Below are 12,146 nucleotides of genomic sequence, written 5' to 3' on the forward strand. Positions count from 1 at the left end.
TACCCAGGACTGTTCGAAAGGAACAAAGCATCTTTCACACTTTTAATTTCAACCACCATTATCGCCGATTTTTAACAAATAATTATGCCACATTCAGAAAATACCTAACTACACACGCTTCAGTTAAGCTGAAGTACTTAAATATACCATGAATTTAACATAGGGAAGTTCTAATTCGACGTAGTTCCTATTAGCAGAAACCCTCTCTAGGAGCTACGAGCTGTACTCATCATCCGTTCTTGAGATCGGGCATTAGTTGCACATTCTTCCGGTCGCTGGGTCCCTTTCGTTGTTCCGGTAGCCTACTGCTGGAAGAACAGAAAGTTCTTTTGCATAATCTTTGTAACATCATATAAGTATCTCATCCGTTCTTTCTGCCTTTCCACTACTAAGCGTCTTTAAAATAATAGTCTTCTCTCTGTTGACTCCGTTTCGGCGCCAGTATGGTCAGTGAGTGGATAATAGAGCACTTCGAAACTCTTAATGGTTTTATGTAAGACAATGAACTCTTACGGGCTTTATTCAGATCGGTTGACTACATTTTACTCTTAAAGTCATTGAACGCTTGACTCATAGCTTTCCCTACAATCATTTTCGCTTAGTTTAGCATTTTTGTCAGCTACGTTTTGACTTCTCTTGAATCTGTGATGATATCGTGCCAAATTCTGCCCAATTAGCCCTTTAGATCATAAAAGAAACCGAAGTCGATAGGGAAGAGGTAGGGGATTCAATACAGGAATCAGTATTTAGAACAGCTTTGCAACACTTAAAGTCAAATAAGGAGGAAGAGATCGGAACCTCTAAAATCACTGAGGAAGATGGCAAACCAAAAACAAAAATTATTCACGTTGGTGTATAGAAAAATATCATCCACAAAATTTCCAAAACTGCAAAAATTACAGTATAACCAGCTTAACAAAAAAATAACTCTGAGTACTATGGGACTTAACTTCTGAGGTCATCAGTCCCCTAGAACTTAGAACTAATTAAACCTAACTAACCTAACGACATCACATACATCCATGCCCTAGGCAGGATTCGAACCTGCAACCGTAGCAGTCGAGCAGTTCCAGACTGAAGCGCCTAGAACCACTCGGCCACTCCGGACATTGCTATCCTCAGTAAAAGTGAAAAAGAATTGCAGGACCTGTTGAATGGAAATTTATTACAAATGGAAATCAGAATCGACAGCAAACCATAACCAACAAAGATAGTTCAGGTATTCATGCCGACGTCGTAAACTGAAGATGGAGAAATAAAGTATAGAGGGATATTGAAAGGGTGATACAGTTTGTAAAGAGAAATGAAAAAGTCATGGGAGACTGGAATGCAGTTGTAGGTTAGGAGCAGAAGTACTGGAGAATATGGGCCTGGGACAAGGAGAGAAAGAGGTGAAGAGTAATAGCATTCTGTAACAAATTTCAGATAGTGACACCGAATACTCTGTTCAAGAACCACAAGAAGAGAAGGTATACCTGGAAAAGGCTGGATGATACGGGATAATTTCTGTTAGATTACACCATGGTCAGACAGAGATTTCAGAATTAGGTACTGGATTTTAAGGCTTACGCAGGAGTAGATACAGATTCAGATTACAATTGTAAGTAGGCTGTTTAGGTTTTTTTTTATTGATAACGCCGCCTCCACGTAGCGCTCTGTATGAAAATCACTGGCTGTGTCGTGTGCAGTCTGTGGCTGGTTTGCATTGTTGTCTGCCATTGTAGTGTTGGGCAGCTGGATGTTAACAGCGTTGCGCAGTTGGAGATGAGCCACCAGCAGTGGTGGACGTATATATATATATAAGTTAGCAAAGAAAATGCAACATTATCACTAATATGAGCCAATATACAGCAACAAGAAAAATAAATTAGTAGTAAAACTAGCTTAACAGAGTAATACAAAGTGAAATTTAGTAGCACTATGCCTGGCAAACAGCAGCAGCAAATGCAATAATTTATATCTAAACTTGACAAAGCTCAAGCAGAAAAAATAGTACACTAAGGACAACAATGCAGATAAGGGAAATGTATATTCACATCTTAATGTCTATAAATTAAAGTGGTGCACCACAAAAACTTATTCTAGGAAATAAATTACCAAGTACTTGAAAAGAAAATTATATCCGCAGTTACTGTTACTAGTCCCTTCTTATTCTTCTTTCCTTTCCAAGTGCTCCTTTTTTTGAAGAATGTGGATCATAAAATTACTATTTAACAGATCTGTTGACAGAAAGCCAGGATATAATTACATTAATCCTCAGGGGGTGCACACTTACTTTGTGTACCATGTGTTTGGCACGCACAAGTAGCCCTAGCTAATATGGTATTTGCTTATACAACTTTACACATCGGTACCATATTTCTCTAACACAGAATTACACAGCTATCTGATCATTTAACGGAGAGAGACAAATATTTATTTTACTATGTCAGTGACACATGTTTACACAATTACACAGTTGGATAATTTCACACTTTGTGAAATGTTCATATTTTTTCAGGACCATTGTGATACTATGAGAGCTTGGAATGTTGTATTTGGTATGAGATCATGATTTTTAAAGTACGTTTGAGATAGATGACACTATTGAAATGAGCAGAGAATATTTTTGAGGTTTTGGAGTTATTGCAGAAAGCTACGATGATTTTGAGATTTGGCTGAGGTTTTATGATGTTATGATGACGATATGTATTATGCTGTTGCGTTATGTTTATGATCAATAAGCTGATGCTCTAGGAGTTATTTATTATGATGAAATATTGAATAAGTGTCTGCGAATATGTATATGAATAATGAATAGAAGTTAGGACCTCTGTTTTGTGAAAAAGGATGTTGGAAACCGACAATCATACTTTAAGAGTTATGAAATGTGTGTATATGCATGAATGTATCACTATGCTGGCGAAAATTTTTTGCACTATTGTATCAATAGGATTTCGTTTCTACAGATTTGTAATGCAAATTCTTGACCTGTGAAATTTTTTATATGAGACTGCCACTATAGTGGAAACTGCTGTCGTAAATATTTCGGAAAGACAGTTAAGTGACCACCTACACGTAATGCGTCGTGGGCACCCAGCTGCGCGACAGCCAACTGACAAAAGAAAGCCATTAGGTGACAAAAAAGAGGGCATTATCCTCGCTATTGACATTCCTTTGTAGAAAGCATCGCAAAAACGACATGCTCCTTACTTGGAAAGATACTTACTTACATCTGCACACCTGATAATGACAAGCGTCTTTCTACGAGAGTTGAGAGAATTTGTACCAACTTATGAAATGTCACATGACTATTGAATGGTATTTTTATGCTTTGCCTTTCATAGTTGCTTATTTCATTTGATATCTGGTTTCCAGCTGTGTTGCAGCATTGGTTTTATAAAATAAAATTAAATGCATTTGCTAATATGAACACTTTCTGTCAACAGATCTATTAAGTAACCATTTTATCATCCACGTTCTTCGAAAAACGAGCACTTGGAAAGGAAAGAACAATAAGAAGGGATTAATAACAGTTACTGCATACTTAATTTTCTTTTCAACTACTTGGTAACATCTTTTGTAGAATTAGTTTTGTGGTGCACCACTTTAATGACAGATATTAATATGTGAATAGACATTTCCCTTTTCTGCATTGTTGTCTTTACTGTAATATTTTTTCTGCTTGAGCTTTGTCATGTTTAGGTAAAAGTTATTGCATTTGCTGCTGCTGTTAGACAGGCATAATGTTACTGAATTTGACTTTGTATTACTCTGTTAAGCCAGTTTTAATACAGATTTATTTTTCTTGTTTGCTGCGTATTGCCTTACATTAGTTTTAATATTGCTGCTTGCTTTGACAACTTCCATTTTTTTATTGCTTTATATTAGTTTTAATATTGCTGCTTGCTTTGAAAACTTCCATTTTTTTTCATTGCTGTTTGTATTAATTGTTTTGTGCTGCTGCATTGCCTCGTCCCTTAGTTTAGCATCTGACCTCTGTAGATTTAAGTTAGCTTAAGATGGGGTAGCCTATAAAAGAGAACGAGTTGTGATGAATTGGAAGAAATGCATTGAGAAGCTATAAGAAAATGATTTGGCCAAAAAAGTAGTGTACAGTGGAGGAAAATTATTTTTGAAAGAGGATTTGAAAAAAATACAGAAAGCATGCTTGGATAGGATATTTTTGGTGGAAACAAATGTTGAGATAAGACGAAAGATCTACAGAATGACGTTTTGGGTGGATTGCAGTACCAAATGTTACACTGAAAACAAACCCTGTCCAGTATTTTGTGTTATTACGCTATGTGAATCTGTGTTTGTCCTGTCTTTATGTGTTTAGGTAATAAGATTTCCGTTGTAGAATTTTTCTGATAATATGTTATTTTCTTTGTAAAGATGTTTAGACATTATTTATTCTTTTCTGTTTTAATGCTCATTTGCGAAGTTGATGTTTCAATAATTATTCTGATCTTTTATTTATTTACTTATGTCATAATTCTTGTAACACTGATGTATATGTTTATTTCTGTTCTTTTGTAAAGCCCGTTTTACTACAAATGTTATCTGTATTCTTATGTTCTTTAATGATGTATTTTGTGCCTTTGTAAGTGTATTTTTATGTTTTAAATTTATTATTGTATAGACAACAGTTCTTCAAATTAAGTATCATTTCACTGCACACATTTCTGTTGGTCATAGTATATGGACAATATGTGAGAAGTAGGGACTGATAGTGTTTGCACATGTGTTGTTGATTCAGCAAGAGACTGGTTAACAGGACTGCTGGTTCTAAGGACAATTCCAAATACTTTGTGCGTGCACAAGTGGTGGTTGATGGACTTGCTATATTCTCCGCAAGACTCTTCGATGGTGGTTGTGCACCTGCACAGTCGCAACAGATGGCTGCTGGCTATCTCTACAAGGACTACCTTTGATGACTCACCAATACCATTATTTTTACACGGACTGCAGTGGGTCTGCACCTCTGGTGGCCAGCCAATACCGAAATCTCTACCAGGACTACAATGGGTCTACTCTGTGTGGACCTACCTACCAATATTCTTCAAAACTTCAACTGACTCTGCTGTGGGTTTGCTCTGTTGTTGCCCATTACCTGTCTGCATGCCAAGAGTCAGCACTGTCTTTCCGTTGGAAGGACAACACTACTTCTTCAAGACTGCATGGAGATCCACTACTTCCGTGTGCATTTTCTTTTACCACTCAGACTTTGAGAAAAACACTGCAATTTTACTTTGACGAATGATCAGGACTGTCTTTATGGACTGTGAGAAAATTTTAGCTTTTGACCAACATTGTATCGATAAGTGTGCGCATTTCATTTCTTTGTTATTGTAATTATGAAAAAATTTCAAATCTGTATTGGCCACTACCCAAAACAATTTGTAAATTTTTTGTGGGGAGCATGGGGGCTATGTAAGTAGGCTGTTTAGGTTTTTTTATTGATAACGCCGCCGCCACGTAGCGCTCTGTATGAAAATCACTGGCTGTGTCGTGTGCAGTCTGTGGCTGGTTTGCATTGTTGTCTGCCATTGTAGTGTTGGGCAGCTGGATGTTAACAGCGCGTAGAGTTGCGCAGTTGGAGGTGAGCCGCCAGCAGTGGTGGACGTTGGGAGAGAGATAGCCGAGTTTTGAAATTTGTAAGAATGGATGTCATGAACTGATATATATATTATGACTATTAAGGCAAATACATTGTTTGTTCTCTATTAAAATCTTTCATTTGATAACTATGCCTATCAGTAGTTAGTGCCTGCCGTAGTTTGAATCCTTTACTTAACTGGCAGTAGTGGCGCTCACTGTATTGCAGTAGTTCGAGTAACGAAGATTTTTGTGAGATAAGTGATTTGTGAAACGTATAGTTTAATTTAGTCAGGGCTATTCTGTTGTAGGGATTATTGAAAGCCAGATTGCGTTGCGCTAAAAATATTGTGTGTCAGTTTAAGCAGAATCAAGTATAATTTTTCTAAGTGGACGTTTCACAATGAAGAGCTGGCTAAAGTTTAAGAGATTAGTCAGGAAGAATCGATACGCAAAGAACTGGGATATGGAAGTACAAGGCAACGACGAGATACGCTTCAAGTTCTCTAAAGCTATAGACACAACCCTAAGGAATAGCTCAGTAAGCAGTACAGTTGAAGAAGAGTGGACACATATAAAAAGGGCAATCACAGAAGTTGGAAAGTAAGCCATAGACACAACGAAGGTAACTGCGAAAAAACATGGGTAACAGAAGAAATACTTCAGTTTGCCAATGATAGAAGGAAGTACAAAAATGTTGAGGGAAATTAGAAATACAAGTCATTGAGGAATGAAATAAATAGGAAGTGCATGGAAGCAAGAAATGAATGGCTACATGGTAAAATGGAGAAATCGTAAGCGAAATGATTGTCGAAAGGGCTGACTCAGCATACAGGAAAGTGAAAACAACCTTCAGTGAAATTAAAAGCAAGGCTGGTAGCATTAAGACTGCAACGGGAATTCTGCTGTTAAATTCGGAGGAGAGAGCGGATAGGTGGAAAGAGTACACTGAAGACCTCTATGAGAGGGATGATCTGTCAGATGTGATAGAAGAGGAAATAGGAGTCGATTCGGAAGAAATAGGCGATCCAGTATCAGAGTCAGAATTTAAGAGCGCTTTGGGGGACTATTCACGTTAGTGTGTAGAATGTATGAGTCTGGTGACATACCATCAGACTTCCGGAAAAATTCTATCCACACAATTCCGAAGATTGTAAGAACTGCCAAATGTGAGAATTATTCAACAAAGTTACTGACAAGAATAATACACAGAAGAATGGAAAAGATAATTGAGGATGTATTCGATGACGAGCAGTTTGGCTTTAGGAAAGATAAAGGCATCAGTGAGGCAGTTTTGGCATCGTGCTTGATGATAGAAGCAAGACTAAAGAAAAATCATGACACGTTCGTAGGATCTGTTGACCTGGAGAAAGCGTGTGACAATGTAAGATGGTGCAAGATTTTCAAAATTCTGAGAAAAATAGGGGAATGCTATAGGGAGGAACGGGTAATATATCTACGTACAAAAGCCAACCAAGAAAGAATAATAAGAGAGGACAACCAAGAACGAAGTGCTCAAATTAAAAAGGGTGTAAGATGCGGCTGTAGTCTTTCAATTTGTACATAGAAGAAGCAATGAAGGAAATAAAAAATAGGCTCAGGAGTGAGATTTAAATTCAAAGTGAAAAGGTATCGAAGAAACGATTCCCTGATGACATTGCTAACAGCGAAAGTGAAGAATTACATGAGCTATTGAATTGAATTATTAGTCTAATGAGTACAGAGTACAGACTGCATAAATCGAAGAGAGCCGAAATAAATGAGATGTAGCAGAAATAAGAACAGCGAGAAACTTAACATCAGAACTGATTGTCACGAAGTAGATGAAGTTAAGGAATCCTGTTATCTAGGCATCATAGGAACCAATGACGGTTGGAGCAAGGAGGACATCAAAAGCATTCTAGCACTGGCAAAAAGGGTATTCTTGGGCAAGAGAAGTCACCTAGTATCAACCATAAGCCTTAAGTCGTGGAAGAAATTTCTGAGGATGAGCATTTGGATCACAGCATTGTATGGTAATGAAACATAGAGTGTGGGAAAACCTGAGCAGATTAAAATTGAGGCATTTGAGATGTGGTGTTACAGACATATGTCGAAAATTTTGTGAACTGGTGACGTAAGGAATGAGGAACATGACACACACAGCAGTGGGATACTAACTTATCAGATGCCATATGGACTGACAACCAGGAGTGATGGTCTGGGTCTCATTTCTTTTCATAGCTACCTTTGCAGCGCGGCGGTACGTCAACGGTACTCTACGGCCGTTCTGTTGCCCTTCATGGTAAACTATCCTGGGCCTACATTTCAGCAAGATAATGCCCGCACATACAAAGCGAGGGTTTCTCCCTCTTTCTTTCGTGGTTGCTAACCCATACCTCGGACAACAAGGGCGCCAGATCTCAATTGAGAGCATTTGGAGCATAATGGGCATTGCCCTCCATCAGCTAGTGAAGTTGACAATCTGACACGCCTGTTGTTGTTGTTGTGGTCTTCAGTCCCGAGACTGGTTTGATGCAGCTCTCCATGCTACTCTATCCTGTGCAAGCTTCTTCATCTCCCAGTACCTACTGCAGCCTATATCCTTCTGAATGTGCTTAGTGTATTCATCTCTTGGTCTCCCTCTACGATTTTTACCCTCCACGCTGCCCTCCAGTACTAAATTGGTGATCCCTTGATGCCTTTGAACATGCCCTACCAACCGATACCTTCTACTCGTCACGTTGTGCCACAAACTCCTCTTCTCCCAAATTCTATTCAATACCTCCTCATTAGTTATGTGATCTACCCATCTAATCTTCAACATTCTTCTGTAGCACCAAATTTCAATAGCTTCTATTCTCTTCTTATCTAAACTATTTATCGTCCATGTTTTAATTCAATACATGGCTACACTCCATACAAATACCTTGAGAAACGACTTCCTGACACGTAAATCAATACTCGATGTTAACAAATTCCTCTTCTTCAGAAACGCTTTCCTTGCCATTGCCAGTCTACATTTTATATCCTCTCTACTTCGACCATCCTCAGTTATTTTGCTCCCCAAATAGCAAATCTCCTTTACTACTTTAAGTGACTCATTTCCTAATCTAATTCCCTCAGCATCACCCGACTTAATTCGACTACATTGCATTATCCTCGTTTTTCTTTTGTTGGTGTTCATCTTATACCCTCCTTTCCAGACACTGTCCATTCCCTTCAGCTGCTCTTCCAAGTCCTTTGCTGTCTCTGACAGAATTACGATGTCATAGTCGAACCTCAAAGTTTTTATTTCTTCTCCATGGGTTTTAATTCCAACTCCGAAGTTTTCTTTCGTTTCCGCTACTGCTTGCTCAATATACAGGTTGAATAGCATCGGGGAGAGGCTACAACCCTTTATCACTCCCTTCCCAACCATGGATTCCCTTTCAAGTCTCTCGACTCTTACAATTGCCATCTGCTTTGTGTACAAATTGTAAAAAGCCTTTCGCTCCCAGTATTTTATCCTTGCCACCTTCAGATTTTGAAAGAGAGTGTTCCAGTCAACATTGTCAAGAGCTTTCTCTAAGTCTACAAATGCTAGAAACGTTGGTTTGCCTTTCCTTAATCTTTCTTCAAAGATAAGTCGTAGGGTCAGTATTGCTTCACGTGTTCCAACATTTCTACGGAATCCAAACTGATCTTCGCCGAGGTCGGCTTCTACCAGTTTCTCCATTCGTCTGTAAAGAATTTGCGTTAGTATTTTGCAGCTGTGACTTATTAAACTGATAGTTCGGTCATTTTCACATCTGTCAACACCTGCTTTCTTTGAGATTGGAATTATTATATTCTTCTTGAAGTCTGACGGAATTTTGCCTGTCTCATACATCTTGCTCACCAGATGCTAGAGTTTTGTCAGGACTGGCTCTCCAAAGGCTGTCAATAGTTCTAATGGAATGTTGTCTACTCCCGGGGCCTTGTTTCTACTTAGGTCTTTCAGTGCTCTGTCAAACTCTTCACGCAGTGTCATATCTCCCATTTCATCTTCATCTACATTCTCTTCCATTTCCATAATATTGTCCTCAAGAACATCGCCCCTGTATAAGCGCGCCTATTGAACATAATTTAGCACGATGTCCATGAAGAGGATATCCATCTATGAGGACCGGAGGTGAACCAACTTGTTATTCACTTGCTCAGTTTGTGAAGCTGTTTCTATTAAACAAATCATTTTATTTTTCTGAAATTGTTACAATTTTTTGTCTGTACATGAAAAACACATCAATCTACTTCTGTCCCATTTGAATAATACCTTAATTGTACGTCATTTCTTATTTTCATGCAGTGTATATCTGGCTGGAGAAACAGTACTCCATGAGCTAGATCACTCCAGCCGTGCTCCTCCCTAGCGCTCCCAGCGAGTGGCAAGTAGGGTTGAGGGGCGAGGAGGAAGACGAGAACGAATGATGCAGTCGGACGCCACTTGAGCAAAGAATCCTTGGCAGACGCCAGATGGTTTGCTTCTAACACTAGTTGCGTTAAATTAGATTTATATTATGCATTAGCGTTACTACGACGTCTATACACTTCTTCAAAAAATAAAAAAATGGGGAAACCACGTCGTTCATGCTCGATGGGAACTGGCTTACTTTTCATATCGTTCAGTGCCCATGCAAAGTGCTTAGGTGCCATCGCACTATTATGTCAGGAAATTAATTACCTGAGTCAGGATTATGTGGAATGATAGCGAATGCTAACTAAGGTGAATGCAGTCATTAGTGCAAAAACTGAGTTAGGACAAGTACACTGGTACCAAAATCTTTTGTGGTCAACAAATCAAATTATTTGCGTACATCAGGTGTCTTAATACAGAGGGAAGATCTTTTGGTTGGATATGGCGGAGTTTCTTGCTATTCAAGGGAGCCGTTGGTGGACAAGACTCAACTAACTACGTTTTAGGAAATTGAAATCATCAAGACTTTGCATAATTGAAGATACAGTGTGTTTCAAAAATGAGCGGTATATTTGAAACGGCAGTACAAACTAAACGAGCAGCGATAGAAATACACCGTTTGTTGCAATATGCTTGGGACAACAGTACATGTTCAGGCAGACAAACTTTCGAAATTGCAGTAGTTACAATTGTCAACAACAGATGGCGCTGCAGTCTGGGAAACTCTATAGTACGATATTTTCCACATATCGACCATGCGTAGCAATAATATGGCATAGACTCTGAATGAGATTACCCGAAACCTTTGACAACGTGTCTGGCGGAATGGCTTCACATGCAGATGAGATGTACTGCTTCAGCTGTTCAATTGTTTCTGGATTCTGGCGGTACACCTCGTCTTTCAAGTGTCCCCACAGAAAGAAGTCACAGGGGTTCATGTCTGGCGAATAGGGACGCCAATCCACGCCACCTCCTGTATGTTTCGGATAGCCCAAAGCAATCACACGATTATCAAAATATTCATTCAGGAAATTAAAGACGTCGGCCGTGCGATGTGGCCGGGCACCATCTTGCATAAACCACGAGGTGTTCGCAGTGTCGTCTAAGGCAGTTTGTACCGCCACAAATTCACGAAGAATGTCCAGATAGCGTGATGCAGTAATCGTTTCGGATCTGAAAAATGGGCCAATGATTCCTTTGGAAGAAATGGCGGCCCAGACCAGTACTTTTTGAGGATGCAGGGACGATGGGACTGCAACATGGGGTTTTTCGGTTCCCCATATGCGCCAGTTCTGTTTATTGACGAAGCCGTCCAGGTAAAAATAAGCTTCGTCAATAAACCAAATGCTGCCCACATGCATATCGCCGTCATCAATCCTGTGCACTATATCTTTAGCGAATGTCTCTCGTGCAGCAATGGTAGCGGTGCTGAGGTGTTGCCTCGTTTGAATTTTGTATGGATAGAGGTGCAAACTCTGGCGCATGAGACGATACGTGGACGTTGGCGTCATTTCAACTGCAGCTGCAACACGGCGAACGGAAACCCGAGGCCGCTGTTGGATCACCTGCTGCACTTGCTGCGCGTTGCCCTCTGTGGTTGCCGTACACGGTCGCCCTACCTTCCCAGCACGTTCATCCGTCACGTTCCCAGTCCGTTGAAATTTTTCAAACAGATCCTTTATTGTATCGCTTTTCGGTCCTTTGGTTACATTAAACCTCCGTTGAAAACTTCGTCTTTTTGCAACAACACTGTGTTCTAGGCGGTGGAATTCCAACACCAGAAAAATCCTCTGTTCTAAGGAATAAACCATGTTGTCCACAGCACACTTGCACGCTGTGAACAGCACACGCTTACAGCAGAAAGACGACGTACAGAATGGCCACCCACAGACTGCGTTGTCTTCTATATCTTTCCCATCACTTGCAGCGCCATCTGTTGTTGAAAATTGTAACTACTGTAATTTCGAAAGTTTGTCCGCCTGAAAATGTACTGTTGTCCCAAGCATATTGCAACAAATGGTGTATTTCTATCGCTGCTCGTTTAGTTTTTATTGCCGTTTCAAATACACCGGTCATTTTTGAAACACCCTGTATATTCCAATTTATTTGTCAGAATGTTCCCGCTTTTGGCTGCTAATGTTCCTCATTACCT

Source organism: Schistocerca gregaria, chromosome 4 (genome assembly GCF_023897955.1).
Source record: "Schistocerca gregaria isolate iqSchGreg1 chromosome 4, iqSchGreg1.2, whole genome shotgun sequence".
Taxonomy (NCBI): Eukaryota; Metazoa; Arthropoda; class Insecta; order Orthoptera; family Acrididae; genus Schistocerca; species Schistocerca gregaria.